Source organism: Lolium rigidum, chromosome 2, assembly GCF_022539505.1.
Source record: "Lolium rigidum isolate FL_2022 chromosome 2, APGP_CSIRO_Lrig_0.1, whole genome shotgun sequence".
Lineage (NCBI taxonomy): Eukaryota > Viridiplantae > Streptophyta > Magnoliopsida > Poales > Poaceae > Lolium > Lolium rigidum.
The window spans coordinates 197,089,054-197,102,165 of NC_061509.1; positions in this window are offsets into that span (position 1 = coordinate 197,089,054).

Genomic DNA, 13,112 nt, shown 5'->3' on the forward strand with positions numbered 1-13,112 from the left:
GTTAACACAAAGACACCAAACAACTTTCTTCAGCACCTCACATAAAATACATATTGTAAACATTATAAGATTCTACACCGTCTTCCTTGTTGTTCAAAACTCAATACTAGATGTTATCTAGACTCTAGAGAAACCAAATATGCAAACCAAATTAGCAAGCTCTAAGTGTTTCTTCATTAATGGGTGCAAAGTATATGATGCAAGAGCTTAAACATGAGCACAACAATTGCCAAGTATCAAATTATCCAAGACATTTTAGAGTTACTACATGTAGTATTTTCCAATTCCAACCATATAACAATTTAACGAAGAAGAAACTTCGCCATGAATACTATGAGTAGAGCCTAAGGACATACTTGTCCATATGCTACAGCGGAGCGTGTCTCTCTCCCACAAAGTGAATGCTAGGATCCATTTTATTCAAACAAAACAAAAAACAAAAACAAACAGACGCTCCAAGCAAAGTGCATAAGATGTGACGGAATAAAAATATAGTTTCAGGGGAGGAACCTGATAATGTTGTCGATGAAGAAGGGGATGCCTTGGGCATCCCCAAGCTTAGACGCTTGAGTCTTCTTAGAATATGCAGGGGTGAACCACCGGGGCATCCCCAAGCTTAGAGCTTTCACTCTCCTTGATCATATTGTATCATACTCCTCTCTTGATCCTTGAAAACTTCCTCCACACCAAACTCGAAATAACTCATTAGAGGGTTAGTGCACAATAAAAATTCACATGTTCAGAGGTGACACAATCATTCTTAACACTTCTGGACATTGCATAAAGCTACTGGACATTAATGGACCAAAAAAATTCATCCAACATAGCAAAAGAGGCAATGCGAAATAAAAGGCAGAATCTGTCAAAACAGAACAGTCCGTAAAGATGGATTTTATTAGGGCACCAGACTTGCTCAAATGAAAATGCCCAAATTGAATGAAAGTTGCGTACATATCTGAGGATCATGCACGTAAATTGGCTTAATTTTCTGAGCTACCTACAGGGAGGTAGACCCAGATTCGTGACAAAGAAATCTGGAACTGTGCAGTAATCCAAATCTAGTACTTACTTTACTATCAAAGACTTTACTTGGCACAACAAAACTCAAAACTAAGATAAGGAGAGGTTGCTACAGTAGTAAACAACTTCCAAGACTCAAATATAAAACAAAAATACTGTAGTAAAAACATGGGTTGTCTCCCATAAGCGCTTTTCTTTAACGCCTTTCAGCTAGGCGTAGAAAGTGTAACTCAAGTGTTATCGAAGAGTGGTGCATTGACATTACCTTGGGCTTTATCCTTACCTTTCTTGTCCTTACTCTTTGGCTTAGGGAATGTATGGCTACCCCCGGGTGTAGAGGTGAATTTTAGGGTGCCTTCTCTCACGTCTATGACTCGCTCCCAATAATTTCAGCGGGGATCTTCCGAGTGTGATTTGTCCTGTTCTTGCGCATTCAATGACAAGGTAATCAATGGATATTGTTATCCCAAGAATGGTTGTATGCACACCCGCAGCTATCCCTTTAGGAATTATAACAGAGTTATCAATAAGAGTTATTCCTTCTCCCCCTTCAGTGAATTCCCAAAGTTTCAAAGATTTATGAATACCCTTAGGCATTAGGCAAAATTCAGTCATAATATCACAATTAGCATGAAGAGTTTGGTCCCCTATGACAATTTTAATAGTAGGATTCCACAATGAAGGTTCAGAGTTCACTAAAACTTGATCAAGACGGTTACGAATATATCCATAATTTTCATTTAAGCGAGATGCACTTGTCTCAAGAGTGTTTAATATATTATGAATGCTAATAAGGGTTGAATCAAAGTTATTAGATGAATCATGTGATGCAACCAACTTCTTTATGGCATTAAAAGCTTGATCCCCATTACAATGAAGGAAATCTCCTCCCACTAGAGCATCCAAGGCATATCTATAGCGAATCATAAGACCAAAATAAAAATTACTAAGGAGCAAACTTAGAGTCATTGGAGGTTCGGCTTTACGATAAGAAGTAAAAATCCTGGACCAAGCATCTTTAAAACTTTCCTCATCCCCTTGTTTAAAAGTAAAAACTAATTCCTCGGGTGAAGAAGTAACAGGTACAGAGCTAGACATGATAACAAAAGTAAACTAAATGCAAGTAACTAATTTTTTTGTGTTTTTGATATAGAGTGCAAGACAGTAAATAAAGTAAAGCTAGCAACTAATTTTTTTGTGTTTTGATATAATGCAGCAAACAAAGTAGTAAATAAAATAAAGCAAGACAAAAACAAAGTAAAGAGATTGAGAAGTGGAGACTCCCCTTGCAGCGTGTCTTGATCTCCCCGGCAACGGCGCCGAAAAAGAGCTTGATGGCGTGTAACTCACACGTTCGTTGGGAACCCCAAGAGGAAGGTATGATGCGCACAGCAGCAAGTTTTCCCTCGAAAGAAACCAAGGTTTATCGAACCAGGAGGAGCCAAGAAGCACGTTGAAGGTTGATGGCGGCGGGATGTAGTGCGGCGCAACACCGGGGATTCCGGCGCCAACGTGGAACCTGCACAACACAATCCAAAGTACTTTGCCCCAACGAAACAAGTGAGGTTGTCAATCTCACCGGCTTGCTGTAATAAAGGATTAATCGTATTGTGTGGAAGATGATTGTTTGCAGAGAAAACAGTAAAACAAGTATTGCAGCAGATTTGTATTTCAGTATTAAAGAATGGACCGAGGTCCACAGTTCACTAGAGGTGTCTCTCCCATAAGATAAAAGCATGTTGGGTGAACAAATTACAGTCGGGCAATTGACAAATAGAGAGGGCATAACAATGCACATACATGTCATGATAAGTATAGTGAGATTTAATTGGGCATTACGACAAAGTACATAGACCGCCATCCAACCGCATCTATGCCTAAAAGTCCACCTTCAGGGTTATCGTCCGAACCCCTTCCAGTATTAAGTTGCAAAGCAACAGACAATTGCATTAAGTATGGTGCGTAATGTAATCAATAACTACATCCTCGGACATAGCATCAATGTTTTATCCCTAGTGGCAACAGCACAACACAACCTTAGAACTTTCTGTCACTGTCCCAGGTGTCAATGCAGGCATGAACCCACTATCGAGCATAGATACTCCCTCTTGGAGTTACTAGCAAAAACTTGGCCAGAGCCTCTACTAATAACGAAGAGCATGCAAGATCATAAACAACACATATGTAATAACTTGATAATTAACATAACATGGTATTCTCTATCCATCGGATCCCGACAAACACAACATAGAGTATTACAGATAGATGATCTTGATCATGTTAGGCAGCTCACAAGATCCAACAATGAAGAACAATGAGGAGAAGACAACCATCTAGCTACTTCTATGGACCCATAGTCCAGGGGTGAACTACTCACTCATCACTCCGGAGGCGACCATGGCGGTGTAGAGTCCTCCGGGAGATGAATCCCCTCTCCGGCAGGGTGCCGGAGGAGATCTCCCGAATCCCCGAGATGGGATTGGCGGCGGCGGCGTCTCTGGAAGGTTTTCCGTATCGTGGTTCTTCGCATCAGGGGTTTCGCGACGGAGGCTTTAAGTAGGCGGAAGGGCAACGTGGGGGGCCACACGGGGGCCCCACACCACAGGTCGGCGCGGCCAGGGCTTGGGCCGCGCCGCCCTATGGTGGCGGCTCCTCGTGGCCCCACTTCGACTCCTCTTCGGTCTTCCGGAAGCTTCGTGGCAAAATAGGACCCTAGGTCTTGATTTCGTCCAATTCCGAGAATATTTCGTTACTAGGATTTCTGAAACCAAAAACAGCGATAAAACAGCAATCGGCTCTTCGGCATCTTGTTAATAGGTTAGTTCCAGAAAATGCACGAATATGACATAAAGTGTGCATAAAACATGTAGGTATCATCAATAATATGGCATGGATCATAAGAAATTATCGATACGTCGGAGACGTATCATCTACCAAAGTCCACACTTTGTTATCATACATGGATCCCATTTCGGATTTCATGGCTTCTTGCCATTTGTTGGAATCTGGGCTCATCATCGCTTCTTCATACGTCGCAGGGTCTTCATCATTGTTGTCCACAATCATGACATTTAGACAAGGATCATACCAATCAGGAGTGGCACGTTCCCTTGTCGATCTGCGAGGTTCAGTAGCTATCTCATTTGAAGTTTCATGATCATTATCATTAGCTTCCTCTGTTGCCGGTGTAGGCGGCACAGGAACAACTTCCGGTACTGCGCTACTCTGATCAACAAGTGAAGATTCATCAATCTCATCGAGTTCTACTTTTCTTCCAGTCATTTCTTTAGTGAGAAATTCTTTCTCAAGAAAGGTTCCGTTCTTAGCAACAAAGATTTTTCCTTCGGATCTGTGATAGAAAGTGTACCCTATAGTTTCCTTAGGGTATCCTATGAAGACGCATTTCTCCGCTTTGGGTTCTAGCTTGTCCGGTTGTAACTTTTTACATAGGCTTCGCAACCCCAAACTTTAAGGAACGACGACTTAGGTTTCTTATTAAACCATAATTCATACGGTGTCGTTTCAACGGATTTTGATGGTGCTCTATTTAAAGTGAATGCGGCTGTCTCTAATGCATAACTCCAAAATGATAAAGGTAAATCAGTAAGAGACATCATAGAACGAACCATATCTAAGAGTGTTCGATTACGACGTTCGTAGAAATTTAATCTTCTTGTTACGTTGATTTTCTACTTCACTTTGGAATTCCTTAAACTTCTCGAAAGTTTCGGATTTATGTTTCATGAAATATATATACCCATATCTACTCAGATCATCTGTGAAGGTTAGAACATAACGATAACCACCGCGCGATGCTACACTCATTGGTCCGCACACATCGGTATGTATGATTTCCAATAAGTCAGTAGCTCGCTCCATCATACCCGAGAATGGAGTCTTAGTCATTTTTCCCATTAGACATGCTTCACATCTATCAAGTGACTCAAAGTCAAGTGATTCAAGTAATCCATCGGTATGGAGTTTCTTCATGCGTTTCACTCCAATATGACCAAGACGATAGTGCCACATATAAGTAGAATTATCATTCGAGTTTAATTCGCTTAGCATCAATGTTATGTATATGTGTATCACTACTATCGAGATCTAACAGAAATAAGCCATTCTTTTCAGGTGCTCGACCATAAAAGATATTATTCATAAAAATAGAACAACCATTATTCTCAGACTTGAATGAATAACCGTCTTGCATTAAACAAAATCCAGATATAATGTTCATGCTCAACGCGGGTACAGAATAACAATTATTGAGGCTTAAAACTAATCCCGAAGGTAGATGTAGAGGAAGTGTGCCGACAGCGATTACATCGACTTTGGATCCATTTCCAACGAGCATCGTTACTTCATCCTTTAGTAGTCTTCGTTTATTCTTTAGTTCCTGTTTCGAGTTACAAATATGAGCAACCGAACCAATTTCAAATACCCAGGTACTAGTACGAGAACCAGTAAGATAAACATCTATAACATGTATATCAGATATACCTTCTTTCTTCTTCTTGACAAGGCCGCTCTTCAGATCCGCTAAATACTTGGAGCAATTACGCTTCTAGTGTCCCTTTTCCTTGCAGTAATAGCACTCAGCATCAGGCTTAGGGCCAGGCTTAGGTTTCACAGGAGGCGTGGCAGCTTTCTTGCCACTCTTCTTGAATTTTCCCTTAGACTTGCCTTGTTTCTTGAAACTGGTGGTCTTGTTGACCATCAACACTTGGTGCTCTTTCTTGATCTCAATCTCAGCAGATTTCGAAGCATGGCGAAGAGTTCGGGTAACTCTTTGTTCATGTTCCGCATATTGTAGTTCATCACAAAGTTCTTGTAACTAGGTGGCAGTGATTGAAGGACACGATTAATCCCCGGTCCGTTAGGAATCACTATTCCCGGATCACCGAGTTTCTTCGCATGCCCGGTCATGGCGAGCATGTGCTCACTAACGGAGCTGCCTTCTTCCATCATGCAGTCGAAGAAGTGTTTCGATGCTTCATAGCATTCCACGGCCGCATGAGTTTCAAATATAGCTTTCAGCTCATTGACCAACTCATGAGGATCGTGGTGCTCAAAACGTTTTTGAAGATCGGCTTCAGATCGCTGACGTACGTCTCCGACGTATCGATAATTTCTTATGTTCTATGCCATATTATTGATGATACCTACATGTTTTATGCACACTTTATGTCATATTCGTGCATTTTCCGGAACTAACCTATTAACAAGATGTCGAAGTGCCGGTTCTCGTTTTCGCTGTTTTTGGTTTCGAAATCCTAGTAACGAAATATTCTCGGAATCGGACGAAATCAAGACCCGGGTTCCTATTTTCACCGGAAGCATCCGGAACACCCGGGAAGGACCGAGAGGGGGGCACCGGGCCCCCGGACCATAGGCCGGCGCGGCCCGGGCCCCGGCCGTGCCGCCATATGGTGTGGCCACCCCTTCGACCCTCCTGCGCCGCCTCTTCGCCTATATAAAGCCTCCGTTGCGAAACCCCGATGCGAAGAACCACGATACGGAAAACCTTCCGAGCCGCCGCCATCGCGAAGCCAAGATCCGGGGACAGGAGTCTCCGTTCCGGCACCCTGCCGGAGCGGGGAAGTGCCCCGGAAGGCTTCTCCATCGACACCGCTGCCATCTCCACCGCCATCTTCATCACCGCTGCTGCTCCCATGAGGAGGGAGTAGTTCTCCATCGAGGCTCGGGGCTGTACCAGGTAGCTATGTGGTTCATCTCTCTCCTATGTGCTTCAATACAATAATCTCATGAGCTGCCTTACATGATTGAGATTCATATGATGATGCTTGTAATCTAGATGTCATTATGCTAGTCAAGTGAGTTTTACTTATGTGATCTCCGGAGACTCCTTGTCCCACGTGTGTAAAGGTGACGAGTGTGTGCACCGTGTGGGTCTCTTAGGCTATATTTCACAGAATACTTATTCACTCGTTGAATGGCATAGTGAGGTGCTTATTTATATCTCTTTATGATTGCAATGTGTTTGTATCACAATTTATCTATGTGCTACTCTAGCAATGTTATTAAAGTAGTTTTATTCCTCCCGCACGTGTGCAAAGGTGACGAGTGTGTGCACCGTGTTAGTACTTGGTTTATGCTATGATCATGATCTCTTGTAGATTGCGAAGTTAACTATTGCTATGATAATATTGATGTGATCTATTCCTCCTACATATGCATGAAGGTGACAGTGTGCATGCTATGTTAGTACTTGGTTTAGTCTTTTGATCTATCTTACACTAAAGGTTACTAAAATATGAGCATTATTGTGGAGCTTGTTAACTCCGGCATTGAGGGTTCGTGTAATCCTACGCAATGTGTTCATCATCCAACAAGAGTGTAGAGTATGCATTTATCCGTTCGTTATGTGATCAATGTTGAGAGTGTCCACTAGTGAAAGTCTAATCCCTAGGCCTTGTTCCTAAATACTCGCTATCGTCTGCTTGTTTACTCGTTTCTATCGTGTTACTACTCGCTGCGTTACTACTCGCTGCGTTACTATCGCTTGTTTACTTGTCCTGGGCAAAGCACTTTTCCGGTGCCGTTGCTATTACTTATTCATACCACCCGTATTTCACTATCTCTTCGCCGAACTAGTGCACCTATTAGGTGTGTTGGGGACACAAGAGACTTCTTGCTTTGTGGTTGCGGGGTTGCATGAGAGGGATATCTTTGACCTCTTCCTCCACGAGTTCGATAAACCTTGGGTGATCCACTTAAGGGAAACTTGCTGCTGTTCTACAAACCTCTGCTCTTGGAGGCCCAACACTGTCTACAAGAATAGAAGCTCCCGTAGACATCAAGCTACTTTTCTGGCGCCGTTGCCGGGGAGGAAAGGTAAAAGGCACTCATACTCCGTCCCGTGTACGGTACTTTTCCGGCGCCGTTGTGTTTGTGCTCGAAGCTATTTCCTTTAGATCCCGCAATTGCATCTTTTTGTTTCTTGTTTACACTAGTTTGGCATAATGGACAACAATGAGCTTCTTATTCTATTTCCTGATTTAAAACATGGATTGTTTGATGCGAAAATTAAAAAACCTATGGAATCTTATTTGCATGCTTGGTAGTAATATTAGTATGAACGCTTTGAACACCATTGTTGATAATAATATAGAAAGTTCTAAGCTTGGGGAAGCTGGTTTTCATGATATTTTTAGTCACCCAAGCATTGAGGAGAAAATTTTCTTTGATGATACTTTGCCTCCTATTTATGATGATAATGATAGTGGTCTTTGGTGCCACCTACTATGGAGAGTAAATTTTGTTGTGATTATACTATGCCTCCTACACTTGATGAGAATAATAATGATAGCTACTTTGTTGAATTTGCTCCCACTACAACTAATAAAATTGATTATGCCTATGTGGAGAGTAATAATTTTATGCATGAGACTCATGATAAGAATGCTTTATGTGATAGTTATATTGTTGAGTTTGCTCATGTTGCTACTGAAAGTTATTATGAGAGAGGAAAATATGGTTGTAGAAATTTTCATGTTACTAAAATGCCTCTCTATGTGCTGAAATTTTTGAAGCTACACTTGTTTTATCTTCCTATGCTTGTTACTTTGCTCTTCATGAACTTATTTATTTACAAGATTCTTATGCATAGGAAGCATGTTAGACTTAAATGTGTTTTGAATTTGCCTCTTGATGCTCTCTTTTGCTTCACATACTATCTCTTGCGAGTGCATCATTAAAACTGCTGAGCCCATCTTAATGGCTAAAAAGAAAGAACTTCTTTGGAAATAACCCATGTGTTTATTTTGCTACAGTACTTTGTTTTATATTTGTGTCTTGGAAGTTGTTTACTACTGTAGCAACCTCTCCTTATCTTAGTTTTGAGTTTTGTTGTGCCAAGTAAAGTCTTTGATAGTAAAGTAAGTACTAGATTTGGATTACTGCGCAGTTCCAGATTTCTTTGCTGTCACGAATCTGGGTCTACCTCCCTGTAGGAAGTTCAGAAAATTAAGCCAATTTACGAGCATGATCCTCGGATATGTACGCAACTTTCATTCAATTTGAGCATTTTCGTTTGAGCAAGTCTGGTGTCCTAATAAAATCCATCTTTACGGACTGTTCTGTTTTGACAGATTCTGTCTTTTATTTCGCATTGCCTCTTTTGCTATGTTGGATGAATTTCTTTGATCCATTAATGTCCAAGTAGCTTTATGCAATGTCCAGAAGTGTTAAGAATGATTGTGTCACCTCTGAACATGTGAATTTTTATTGTGCACTAACCCTCTAATGAGTTGTTTCGAGTTTGGTGTGGAGGAAGTTTTCAAGGGTCAAGAGAGGAGGATGATATACTATGATCAAGGAGAGTGAAAGCTCTAAGCTTGGGGATGCCCCGGTGGTTCACCCCTGCATATTTCAAGAAGACTCAAGCATATAAGCTTGGGGATGCCCAAGGCATCCCCTTCTTCATCGACAAATTATCAGGTTCCTTCTCTTGAAACTATATTTTTATTCGGCCACATCTTATGTACTTTACTTGGAGCGTCTGTGTGCTTTTATTTTTGTTTTGTTATTTTCATTCTCTGAATAAATGCTTGTGTGGGAGAGAGACACGCTCCGCTGGTTCGTATGAACACATGTGTTCTTAGCTTTTAATTTTCATGGCGAAGTTTCTTCTTCGTTAATTTGTTATATGGTTGGAATTGGAAAATGATACATGTAGTAAATTGCTATAATGTCTTGGATAATTTGATACTTGGCAATTGTTGTGCTCATGTTTAAGCTCTTGCATCATATACTTTGCACCCATTAATGAAGAAATACTTAGAGCTCGTTAATTTGGTTTGCATATTTGGTTTCTCTAGAGTCTAGATAACATCTAGTATTGAGTTTTGAACAACAAGGAAGACGGTATGGAGTCTTATAATGTTTACCATATGTCTTTTATGTGAGTTTTGCTGTACCGTTCATCCTTGTGTTTGTTTCAAATAACCTTGCTAGCCTAAACCTTGTATCGAGAGGGAATACTTCTCATGCATCCAAAATACTTGAGCCAACCACTATGCCATTTGTGTCCACCATACCTACCTACTACATGGTATTTATCCGCCATTCCAAAGTAAATTGCTTGAGTGCTACCTTTAAAATTCCATCATTCACCTTTGCAATATATAGCTCATGGGACAAATAGCTTAAAAACTATTGTGGTATTGAATATGTACTTATGCACTTTATCTCTTATTAAGTTGCTTGTTGTGCGATAACCATGCTTCGGGGACGCCATCAACTATTCTTTGTTGAATATCATGTGAGTTGCTATGCATGTCCGTCTTGTCTGAAGTAAGAGAGATCTACCACCTTTATGGTTGGAGCATGCATATTGTTAGAGAAGAGCATTGGGCCGCTAACTAAAGCCATGATTCATGGTGGAAGTTTCAGTTTTGGACATATATCCTCAATCTCATATGAGAATAATAATTGTTGCCACATGCTTATGCATTAAAGAGGAGTCCATTATCTCGTTGTCCATGTTGTCCCGGTATGGATGTCTAAGTTGAGAATAATCAAAAGCGAGAAATCCAAAATGCGAGCTTTCTCCTTAGACCTTTGTACGGGCGACATGGAGGTACCCCATTGTGACACTTGGTCAAAACATGTGCATTGCAAAGATCCGGTAGTCCAAGTTAATTAGGACAAGGTGCGGGCACTATTAGTATACTATGCATGAGACTTGCAACTTGTAAGATATAATGTACATAACTCATATGCTTTATTACTACCGTTGACAAAATTGTTTCATGTTTTCAAAATAAAAGCTCTAGCACAAATATAGCAATCGATGCTTTCCTCTTTGAAGGACCATTCTCTTTACTTTTATGTTGAGTCAGTTCACCTATCTCTCTCCACCTCAAGAAGCAAACACTTGTGTGAACTGTGCATTGATTCCTACATATTTGCATATTGTACTTGTTATATTACTCTATGTTGACTATTATCCATGAGATATACATGTTACAAGTTGAAAGCAACCGCTGAAACTTAATCTTCCTTTGTGTTGCTTCAATACCTTTACTTTGATTTGTTGCTTTATGAGTTAACTCTTATGCAAGACTTATTAATACTTGTCTTGAAGTACTATTCATGAAAAGTCTTTGCTTTATGATTCACTTGTTTACTCATGTCATTACCATTGTTTTGATCGCTGCATTCACTACATATGTTTACAAATAGTATGATCAAGGTTATGATGGCATATCACTTCAGAAATTATCTTTGTTATCGTTTTACCTGCTCGGGACGAGCAGAACAAAGCTTGGGGATGCTTGATACGTCTCCGACGTATCGATAATTTCTTATGTTCTATGCCATATTATTGATGATACCTACATGTTTTATGCACACTTTATGTCATATTCCCGCATTTTCTGGAACTAACCTATTAACAAGATGCCGAAGTGCCGGTTCCGTTTTCTCGCTGTTTTTGGTTTCAGAAATCCTAGTAACGAAATATTCTCGGAATCGGACGAAATCAAGACCCGGGTTCCTATTTTCACCGGAAGCATCCAGAACACCCGGAAGGACCGGAGGGGGGCACTGGGCCCCCGGACCATAGGCCGGCGCGGCCCAGGCCCCGGCCGCGCCGCCATATGGTGTGGCCACCCCTTCGACCCCCCTGCGCCGCCTCTTCGCCTATATAAAGCCTCCGTCGCGAAACCCCTGATGCGAAGAACCACGATACGGAAAACCTTCCAGAGCCGCCGCCATCGCGAAGCCAAGATCTGGGGGACAGGAGTCTCTGTTCCGGCACCCTGCCGGAGCGGGGAAGTGCCCCCGGAAGGCTTCTCCATCGACACCGCTGCCATCTCCACCGCCATCTTCATCATCGCTGCTGCTCCCATGAGGAGGGAGTAGTTCTCCATCGAGGCTCGGGGCTGTACCGGTAGCTATGTGGTTCATCTCTCTCCTATGTGCTTCAATACAATAATCTCATGAGCTGCCTTACATGATTGAGATTCATATGATGATGCTTGTAATCTAGATGTCATTATGCTAGTCAAGTGAGTTTTACTTATGTGATCTCCGGAGACTCCTTGTCCCACGTGTGTAAAGGTGACGGTGTGTGCACCGTGTGGGTCTCTTAGGCTATATTTCACGTGAATACTTATTCACTCGTTGAATGGCATAGTGAGGTGCTTATTTATATCTCTTTATGATTGCAATGTGTTTGTATCACAATTTATCTATGTGCTACTCTAGCAATGTTATTAAAGTAGTTTTATTCCTCCCGCACGTGTGCAAAGGTGACAAGTGTGTGCACCGTGTTAGTACTTGGTTTATGCTATGATCATGATCTCTTGTAGATTGCGAAGTTAACTATTGCTATGATAATATTGATGTGATCTATTCCTCCTACATATGCATGAAGGTGACAAGTGTGCATGCTATGTTAGTACTTGGTTTAGTCTTTTGATCTATCTTACACTAAAGGTTACTAAAATATGAGCATTATTGTGGAGCTTGTTAACTCCGGCATTGAGGGTTCGTGTAATCCTACGCAATGTGTTCATCATCCAACAAGAGTGTAGAGTATGCATTTATCTGTTCGTTATGTGATCAATGTTGAGAGTGTCCACTAGTGAAAGTCTAATCCCTAGGCCTTGTTCCTAAATATCGCTATCGCTGCTTGTTTACTCGTTTTATCGTGTTACTACTCCTGCGTTACTACTGCTGCGTTACTACTGCTTGTTTACTGTCCTGGGCAAAGCACTTTTCTGGTGCCGTTGCTATTACTTATTCATACCACCTGTATTTCACTATCTCTTCGCCGAACTAGTGCACCTATTAGGTGTGTTGGGGACACAAGAGACTTCTTGCTTTGTGGTTGCAGGGTTGCATGAGAGGGATATCTTTGACCTCTTCCTCCCTGAGTTCGATAAACCTTGGGTGATCCACTTAAGGGAAACTTGTCTGCTGTTCTACAAACCTCTGCTCTTGGAGGCCCAACACTGTCTACAAGAATAGAAGCTCCCGTAGACATCAATCGCACAGGATGGCACACCGAACTTGAGAGTACCGAGTTTTCCGAGTCTCGTAAACATTCTTTACTTCATCGGTTT